Below are 10463 nucleotides of genomic sequence, written 5' to 3' on the forward strand. Positions count from 1 at the left end.
ACACCCTGTAACTGTGTGTATGGGGTAAAGGGCCAAGAGCCCCAGCAAGAGACTGGGTTCTACTGCATATGGGGATGGTAGCTGGGTAAAGGGGGTTTGTCTCTTCTTTGCTTAGCTATACTGCATCTGTCACTGTAACCTTGGGGTAGGTAATGGTCCTTAAAGAAGCCATTTCTATCTCAGACTCTGTGCTTGCGAGGGGGGAGAACCGCCTTCCAGGCACCCCGCATGGGGGTGAAATTGTCCCAGGCCACTGGGTGGGGGCTCGAGCTGGTTGGTTGTATCCTTGACAGGAAAACCCCACAAGAGTTGAACCCGGCCCTTCTGGCAGGCATGTGGCATGAACAGGTTTCCAAATTCTTTTGCTAGTCTTTACAGTGCTACTTGACTGCTTTTTGTTTTGGTTCTGCAGTCCATCCAGGGTTAACAGTTCGATGGCGTCAGCATGCTGCAGCGAGGGCACAGGCTTCATGCAGATTAGGTGATCGCTTAGGGAGCGAAACAGCCACCACAAAGGCAGCTCGCAGGTCTGGTGGAATAAGTCATTTTAAAGCTGAATTCTCTGGTGGGAGAGGTTTTGCTTTGACCAGCTAGAAAGGAGCTGCAGGATGAAGAGAGCAGGTGTACTTGCCGATCTGTAAAGATCTTGTTGCAATGCTCACGTGTGTTGCATTCGGGTGAGTCGTCATGCCATCGAAAAGTGTCCAGATGGGTGGGCTGTGTGAAATTGTTTGAAAATGGTATCGCTTCTCGGCCTTTTGTGGGCTCAGATCAAGTGTAGTATTTTTTCTATTTTTTTATTTCTATATATATTTCTATATTTCTATTTAATTATTTATTTGTTTTTTTATTTTATTTTATGCTCCCTGGTATTTCATGGGTCAGAGAGTTTTATGTTCAAAGACTTCTTTTTTCTCAGGGACTGGCCGATAAGCCGATATTGTTTATTGTCTAGTATCTGTAAAATACTCCCCATTTTGATTTTCCCCTAGGGATTGGGATTGATCCAAAGGCTAATATCTCATATTGTCTGTTACTTTAAAGTATTTTCCCCTTTTTGCTTCTCAGGGTAGGGATTGGTTAAAAAGCCGATATTTTATATTATCTCTTGTTTGTAACTGTGTTTTTTTGTCTATCTGAGACTAGTTGGGTTTCTTGTGTAAATACTAAGATGCTGTTTACTGTATATTACGCTCCATAACCTGTTCTAGTTTCTCAGATGATATATCCCTGTGTATGTTAATTTGTTATGCTCCTTGCTGTACTTGAAACATTCACTCAATAAAACTCATTTAATCTGTTCTTATCAGTTTAATATCTGATATGTTCTCTATCTGAGAACTCTATATTAAATGGATTTTTGGAAGAGGGACATGGAATAGGGGCTTGCTCCATCCACTCCATGCATCGGCCTGGTATTGCAGTGCTTCCAGGAGCGGTGCACTTCCCTTTTGAGGGAAATGCATTTGGTGAAAAAATAGATTTTGAGTGTGAAGATCTCGTTTTTCTGAACCAAAAACAGGGTTCTTAATATGCAAACTTATTCAAAGAATCATTTACGGTTTTGCTTCTAGGTTGTGTTTTTATTTGCTGTGATCTTTCAGATTACTATATAAATGGCTACTTTAAGCATTACTCAGGAAGCACTGAAATACGTGTTTAACATTTGGAATAATGACAGAAGCTCCTGGGTGACATGCCTGTTTGTTCTTTCAGACAATCTCCCAACCTTACGAGGTTTCTCACTAACAGCCACAGTCTATAAGCCCAGGAATAGCGGTCCTGGAACCTTTCCCTGCAACAAAGCCCGCTGCTCGCTTTCTCCACATCTCTTCTCTGGAAATACCCTCACTGGACCTAATCAGGTTACTCACAGAATCACGGGCACTTTCTCATGCTCCTCTACTAACATCATATATGCCAACAGTGCCCAGGTGCTTGGTATATTGGGCGGACTTCTAACTCCCTTAGACAAAGGGTCAATGGGCACAAAACAGACATCAAAACGCTCCAGATCCACAAACCAGTTAGTCAACCTTTTCATGGAACGGGGCATTCTGTCGATGACCTCAAGGGATGTGTGTTGCAGAAAAGCAATTCTTGCTCCGCTTTGGAAAGAGAAACATCTGAACTGGCTTTTCTATTCAAATTCGGCACATTAACACATGGTTTCAATCATGATGGGAACTTTCTGAGTCACTATAGGGGCTTGTCTGCATACTTGGCTCAATCTAATTCTTGGCCTTCCCCCCCCCCCACCCCTCCGCTCTCTGATTTGCTCCCCTTGATTATCTTTTTCCGATTTGTCCTCCTTGCTTACCGTTTTGGTTCTCTGTGCCTTAAATCTTGAGTCTGTTCTGGTCTGGCTATGGTCTGAAGAAGTGGGTCTGTCCCAGGAAAGCTCACCTAATAAACCATTTTGCTAGTCTTTAAAGTGCTACTTGACTGCTTTTTGTTTTGCTATTTATCATCTGTAAAAGCAGTTAAATGCATATTTAGCACCTCATTAGCAAGTGCGCGGCTGGGGCACTTTGGAATTGCAGCGCTGGTCTAGATGGGGGTTCTTTTCAAAAGAACCCCGGCAACTTCGAAATCCTCTTATTCCTATCAGCAAATTAAAATAAGGGGATTTCCACATCTGGACCAGCTGCGCAGCGCGAGCCGCTGCAATTTCCAAGTGCTGCCCCCCACCCCGCCCCCCGCATTCTAAAGAGAGTCTCATTAGTAATCTTCAAAATGGCGATTTGCATGGACACTTTGAAGTTTTGGGCTAGTGTAGACATAGCCACTTTGTTTGATGTGACTCTGGATTTCTCCCCTTCCTACCGCTCTTCTGATGTGCCCACTTTGATTCCGATTTGTCAACCTTGATGACTACTTTTGGTTGTCTGTGCCTTAAATATTGAGTCTTATGGTCTGAAGATGTAGGTCTATTCCAGAAAAGCTCACCGCTTAATAAATTATTTTGTTAGCCTTTAAAATGCTCATAGACTGCTCTTTTTTTTGCAGAGAAAAGAATCCGTGTGTTTGTAAGAGGCAGGTCTGCTCTAGGTCAGCAGGCCTCCAGGGCTGGTGAAAGCAGAGGGCTGCAAGTCCCCTTCATCAGCACTCCCATGATAAAAATTGTTCCAGCCCCCCTGGCCAGACCTGGTTTGGTTAACCATTAAGAACAGATTGAAACTTTTTGATTGTGCAGGTTTAAGACAAAGAGGAGACGCAACTGAAGACAGTTGGCAGTTTTTCCATGGGGCCTAAAAGGGCCTAAAAGCAAGCAAGCTGCACCCCTGTAGTATAAAACTCTTTCAGTTCTGTGTAATGTTCACCTGTATCTGACATTGAATTCAGTGTGATGGTTTTGAAATTAACTTGCTGTTCAGTCTCAGTACTGATTGTATCTGTGCTAATGAAAGCTCCTTGTTGTGTGAGTGAGAATGGATGCTGTACGTATGCGAGACTGTCACCAGACGTTCCAGGAAGCGATCAGGACAGACCCTTCGTGCTGCAGATCATTACAAGGTGAGCAGTGGGCAACTCTAGAGAAGGAGAGAGGCAGTGAGAAACAGTCCTCAGTCAGCAGTAGCAGGCTGGGCCAATAGAAGACGAGCCTGTAGAGTGAGAGGGAAAAGGTGAGCAGTGGGCCAGAGCCCCAGGACGACGTTGTGTCAGAGAACGAAGATGAAATGGGCCCACCTTGGTTTTGCTCAGCACCGATACAAACCACTGAAGATAATGCCAAGGACGACGGCGATGAGGAATTTAGGAAGAGGCTTGGTATGGAACTGGCTGAGCCAGTGCCCCATCGTCAGTGTAAAAAAGGTCTGCGTTCGATTGTACGCGATGCTGTTTATGCTGTCCTTAAGCACTGCCTCAGGGAAAAGCTTTTTGAAGACTGTGAGGCCTGTGTCATAGGTGCACCAGGCCAAAGGCACCAGGACTTGGTGGCCCCTTAGAGACTCACAGAGATTTTGGAGCATATGCTTCAAAACGTCTCTCAAAAAATTCTGTCTGAATTGTTCTGGGCCTGGAGCTTCAGGCACCTCAGTCCCCTCCTTAATAGGGCCCTGGGCACGTCCAGCGCCCTCTCACCTGCAGCAGCTCCAGCACCGGCTGCTGACACGTCCCCTCCAGCTGTGTGTTGAGGGCGCCAGCCCGGGAAATCTTCTCCCCCAGCTGGGTGGCATTTTCCTCCCCCCTCGGCCCGATCTCCGGGGCCAGCTCTCCCAGCCGTGCCAGCAGGAGAGGCTCTTGTTCAGCCAGGAACCCCCACGCCACCAGCTGCCTCTCCACGGCCGTCTGCCGCTGGGGTGCGCAGAGGGGCCGGGCTGGCCACGGGGAGAGGGACGCAGGACGTGGGCTGTTCCGCGCTGCCCGGGGCTTTTCATTCACAACTCAGCCGGGCCTAGCCAGCTCGCAGCCCCGAAAGGAGGCAGCCCCAGCGACTCCTGTGAGGAGCAGCGAACAGGAGCAGCTCCCGGGCAGCTCGCCTTTGGGAGGAGCCACACACCTGTTCTCACCTTTCTCGTACGGGGTTTCTCTTGTGCCCTCCAAGGCGGCACTGGAAACAAATAAGGGATCTCTGTCAAGGGAGCAATGGGGAGTGACGTGGCTGGGGAGAGCTCTGGTGCTGTGACCTGCGGGGCATGTGCCGTGTTTGTCTTCCTCCCGAATGAGAGAGAGGATTTTCTCTGGCCCAGGGGTGAGCTGGGAGCCATTTTAGAAGAGAAGGTGAAAGGACTCGAGGCACAAATCCCAACCCTCAGGTCCGTCAGAGAAGGTGAAGTGCTACTTGGCCGCGTTTTGTTTCGACAGTGTAGAGACGAGCGGGGCTTCCTCTCTGTTACTGGGCTCCCCGCGCGCTGCGGACACACCCGCTGGGGGGTTGTGTTGAACACGTGTCCGTGGCCTCATCTGTGGTTGTGGTCACTGGGTTGTCGCACTCCCAATGGAGTCGGAGCACCTGACCGGGACCCCCCTGGGCGCAGCTGTGCGGGGGGGGGGGGGGGCGGTCGGGCGCTGGCGGCTGGAGCCGGAACTAACCGGTTTTTCCCGCCCTTTTCCCTCAGCGTTCCATCCCCTCAGAGCTGTTTGCCCCCCAGGGCGCCAGGGGCAGGTTCCCCCCCTCCGGCGTCTGTCAGAGCCGGTGACGGACGGACGGACGGAGGGACGGACGTCCCAGGGCGGCTGCCCGGCACTGCCCCCACCCCCGCAGCAGCAGCGCTGTCTGGCCCAGGGCAGAGCCAGCGCGGGCGTCACGCTGCCCAGCGCCGGCCGGCTGCTGCCTGCCAAGGGAGGGGAAGGAGGAGATCGTCCTCCCACCCGCCCGTCTGTCCCCTCACGCCCCATCCGCACCCCTGCCCCCGCCGCCCAGCCGCTGCCTCCCTCAGCTCCCACTGCCCAGGGACTCCTCAGCGCCCCCCGAGGGCTCCCCGCAGGCCAACGGCCGCAGGTCCTGAGCACCCGCCGCCCTGACGGACGCCACCCGGCGCTCCCCGAGGGCAGAGCTCTCCGGCCGGGGGCTGAGCGTGTGGGGTGTGCAGGGCGCTGGGCTGGGGCTGGGCTTCCTGCCCACTGCGACGTCCCTGGTCCCAGCACCGGGTGTTTTATTCCATTGACTGTTGGTTACTGATTCTCTTCCCCTCCCCCACAGCGTAAATTAACCCCTCAGACACCGAATTCTGGTGTGAATCCCACTCACCACTCCTCACTGTGGGATGCAGAGACAGAGCTGGATACAGTTATGTGTGAGACAGAGACCTGCAGAAGTGGGTCCGTCCCAGGGAAGCGCATCACCTAACACATCAGTTTTTCAGTCTTTAAAGCGCTCCCTGATGGCAGGCTTGTGTTGCTGGAATACAGACTAACACGGCGACCTCCCTGGTACTGTCCCTCGTTAGGGGATCAGGCAGAGGGAGGGGGCCATTCGGGGTCAGCCACAGGGGACACACTCAATTGGAGGAACGGTTTTGCTTCCCCAGGAGAAGGGTGTTTAACACACTCACCCGCATCCACATCAAACTCCTGAGCCTTCCCTCGAACACCCCCACATACTGCCCAGTGTGCCCCCGACCACCCCACCCCTCACTGCCCAGATCTCCCCACAGCCCCTCTGAGACCCCGTCTCCCACACGCTGCCCCCAGCAGCACTCCCCAGCCCTGCCGGACTGGGAATGTGTCCCCCGCTGGGCTGAGCGAGGCCGTAGGGCTGCATGGGGCTGTCTCCCCCTCACCAGCAGGACCCAGCAGCAGCAACATTTGAAGTTTTAAGTGTCCCTTGAAGGCTGGTCCCCCTGGGAGATTTGGCTCTGGTGGGAGCAGGCCCAGGGATGCAGAGTGGGGATGTCCTGAGGGGTGGGGATAGGTCAGTGGCCACCGTGATTGGACAAGTACCAGAGAGGCAGCCGTGTTAGTCTGTGTCTTCGAGAACAAGAAGTCCTGGGGCCCCTTGTAGACTCACAGAGATTTTGGAGCCTGAGCTTTCGTGGGCAAAGACCCACTTCCCCAGATGCCTCCACGAACGCTCATGCTCCAAAGCCTCTGTGAGTCTCTAAGGGGCCCCAGGACTTCTTGTTCCTGACTGGACGGGCTGTCTGGATGAGAGCAGCTGGGGTTGGCTGAAATGAGGGGCTCTTTCAATGGCAATGTACCCACTGTCGCAGGCCCAGGTGACAGACCCGGAAGCAGTGCGCCCCGGCGCTGTCCAAAGGCTGCCTGGTGGGACTAAGGGAATCACTTTGGCCTGTCCCTGCCCACGTACACACTAACACAGCTCAGCCTTGCACAGGGCAGCTCCCGCCTGGGGTTAGCTTTGCTACGCTCCAGGCTGATCCCAGTGGTACCTGGCAGGGACCTGCGCTGTCTGGAGCCCCGTTGTGGGGGGCCACAAAGCATTAGCATCCACACAGTGTTCAGCTCCGTGACCTCCTCTAGTGCCGGCCGCAGCATCGATGTCTAACCCCTCGCGGAGCTGCCCAGGAGTTCTGCATCCCAGTGGGACCTCCTCTCCCTGCCGGACATGGGGCCTTTAGCACAGCACTTCCCCCCAGCGGACACACTCTTTCATGGGGGCAGTGGTGCTGCTGCTTAGCAGGCAGCATGATCTAGAGGGTAGGGCCCTGACAGGACAAGGCGTATTTGGCTCCTATGGTGACCTCACCACTGACATGCTGGGTGACCCTCAGTAACTAACTGCCTTGCTTTGTGCCTCAGTTTCCCTTCTTACCCTTTGCCTTCTCCATTTTAACCAAACTCCTCAGGACCGGGATGTCCCTCAGCGTGTGTTGTGTGGAGCTCAGATCTGAGCTGGAGTTTCTCAGGGCTACTCTGCTGCAAACACAGGTAATGGGGTAACAACTTTCTAACCGGTAAAAATCATTGCGTTGTGCTGTTCTTAAAACAGGGGTTACACAAAGTACCGTTGGATGTTATTTACTATTTGTACATATCTGTTAAGGACTGTCTTGTATTCACATGCGTTGCGGCTTTTGAAGTTTGGCTTTTGGAGCTGAATTTGAAAACAACGGCTCTTGTTGCTATTTCGGTTGCAGACTCCTGCACAAAGGGCTACGTCGCAGCTGCAGGGGCAAATTCTAAGAATGAGCACCAGGGAGATGCCACCTGGTGACCTTTGCCACTACTTTTCGGTAAAGAAGAGAACGGATGTACTTGGGCCATGATAATGTTGGGCACCTGCTGAGGCTTCACAAGATAAGGGCCACCAATTTACCTCAGTGTGCGGTTACAATAGCAAAGCTGGAACATCAGCTACAGATATTTTTATACTCAGCTAACAGGCTATTTATACACTTATTTAAATCCATATTCGTAAGTGTCTGCCTACAATAGTAACACCTACCTAACATGGACACAGAGTGTGAGCTCTGCAGGCCATTTGCATTACTGCTAAAATAGACCAAAACAGCCTAAAATGGGGTAAGTAGGGAAAACAGGCCAACTCCTCTTGCAAGCTAGAAATCCAACAAATGTACCCTGATTAATAAATGTGTGAGCTATTACGCTTCAGGGTCGTGGTGTTCTTGTGATTATCCAGGCACCTACATATTTGACCAGGTGATGCTCTGCATTGCAACATCTCTGCCCCTCCATGAATCCCACCCAGTCATTGAAATTAGAAGCTCACAGAAGAAGAGTCGCAGTCCTGGCTGAGGGTGGGGTTGCTCCTTCCTCCCCATTTTGGGCCAAGGCTCATGTCCAGCCGAGAAGAAAGGTTTGTTCGTTTTTCCAATGCAGTAGTGAATATGAGGCCGCAATCTCATTGTACCGGCCTAGTGGGGCTCAGGCGAGTAATAGTTTCGCCTCAGTGACGGCTAACCCGCCCCAGCACCTTCCCGCCCCCAGAACTTTCCAGCCACTGACACTGAGGTGAAACCACTTGCCTTGTTTACACACAGACTGCACAAGGAGGGGCAGAAACCTGCATCCTGGTGTAGACACCCCCAGAGACTGTCTCTGGGAGCAGGTCCCACCCCACAAACACCTCCTTGGACAACACTGTGATTCCTGATGTGCAAAAGGAATGTGAGCAACATATTTCACACACCTTCAGCCTCCCTTTCACAAATTCATCCCCTCAGAAATCACAGGGGAGAGACAGCCCCAATTGTGCAGCCCCCTTGGCACAGAACCAGCTGGGGAATGCTCATTTCCACAGCTGCAGAGAGCACAAGAGACGGCACAGGCTGGGTATCAACAAACCACAATCAAACCCCAGCCCTCAGCACAGGGACATGTCCGTCTGTTCCCTACTGACGTTGGGGGGGATCCAGCTGAGCAGGGAACCAAACCCACCACTCTGCCCCCAACAAGTGCTGCCAGGAAAAGAGAAAGGAATATGTTCTTTATTTACCATAAATACCTGTCTCTCTCCCACTCCCTGTGATCTCTGTCACAGAACATCCCCCTCCTGTTCTCCAGTCTTCCCCCTGGATTCATCCCTTCCCCTCTCCCTGCCTCTGGCTGCTTCTCCTCTGCAGGGGGTTTTCCTGGCACTGTTTTCCATTGATTTTCACCCTTTCTCCAGGACACTCTGGTTAGTTGGTTTTACTTTCTCCTTCCCTTTTCCCTCCATTTCCCCACCAGCCCCTCTGACTCTCGCGGTGTCACTAACCTGACAGGTTACACACCAGGCGTCTGAACTGACACTGGCTGCCCTGAAAACGGAGTTTCAAAGCAACACACTACGGCCATTCGACTCGGGCAGCTTCTGTTGATAAAACTCCAGCGCATCCATGCAGCTAAAGCGCTCCCTCGCCAGTGTGTCGACAGAAGGCAGCTGTTCTGCCAGCAGCTTCATACCTCTCCCAGTTCAGGTATAACATCCCTGCCAACAGTGTTTTGTCGGCAGAGGGCCGTGCAGCGCTCTGTTTGCAGGGCTGCCATTGCCTTGTTCTGTCCCCCCAGGGCAGCGCAGTCTGGCTGTTCGGTCCATAGAGCAAGTTGTGCGAAGCAGCAATCTGCCCACAGATACTCTGCCGAGACTTCTCTGTCAACAGTGACTTTTGTTGACAGAAGCTGCCCGTGTAGACATGGCCATTATATGTCCTGCTTTATCCGGTGATGTTAGAACTCCCCCTGCCCAGCCCCAGGGGTGCGACAATCACAGCATTACCAGCTCCCCAGCAGTTACAGGGGAGGGGGACTTTGACCCCTGTGGCAGGAGCTCTGGCTGGGAGACCCCAATGAGATCTAAGGACACAGTTCAGTACAAAACATTTCCGCTGCTGCGGAGCTTCCAGGTTCTCACTCTCTGCCCCCGGTTAATTGATATGCCTGTCCCCAGCCCAGCTGTTAATTCTGCCCCACCCAGCCCCACATCTGCCGCTCACGACCCCTCCTGCAGCGCCAGGGGTTTATCCCCCTCCCCCTGTTATCTCTGGGGATGCCGGGAGGGAGGGGAAGAGATGAGGAGCCAGGGGCTGGGTACATGGGAGTCCTCCAAGTTCACAGGGACTGATGTATGTGAGGCTGCAGAGGCTGATTTCAGGAGCACAGTTGGAGCTGGGATTGCCACAGCCCCAGCCAGGGCCAGATTCTCTCCCCAGGGACGGAGCCCGGCAGGAAAGTGAAGATCAGGGCCTGAGTAGCAGCATCGATAAATGTCACCTGCCCCCGGTCACAGTCCAGACACACCCGGATCCTGCAGGGGGCCTGGCTCAGGGGCAGGGGAGTCACAGGGGAGGTGAGAGCCTGGAACTGATCCCAGCCCCTTTCCACAGCCCAGATCTCCCTTCAGGGCTGAGGCTGATCCGTCCCTTCCTGCTCACAGACTCTCTGAATCAGAGCGTGAGGGGCAGAGCTCAGCCCTGGGGGAGGGTTTGATGGGTCAGTGACAGAATCGGGCCCAGCTGGAGAGTGACTCAGGGAATCTCCTCTCCCCAGGGCAGGAGGCTGCTACTTGTGGCTCCGGAGCCACGTGGTTGGTGCTCCTTAAGGACTTCTTTGTGGCT

At 52.9% G+C, this 10463-nt stretch overlaps 1 pseudogene; it reads left to right on the plus strand.

The window, feature by feature from the left end:
- The first annotated feature begins 1273 nt into the window (after positions 1-1273).
- Positions 1274-1449, plus strand: LOC142025329 (U2 spliceosomal RNA; annotated as a pseudogene).
- The last annotated feature ends 9014 nt before the right edge of the window (positions 1450-10463 follow it).

This window comes from Carettochelys insculpta, chromosome 22, assembly GCF_033958435.1.
Source record: "Carettochelys insculpta isolate YL-2023 chromosome 22, ASM3395843v1, whole genome shotgun sequence".
In the NCBI taxonomy this organism is placed as follows: domain Eukaryota; kingdom Metazoa; phylum Chordata; order Testudines; family Carettochelyidae; genus Carettochelys; species Carettochelys insculpta.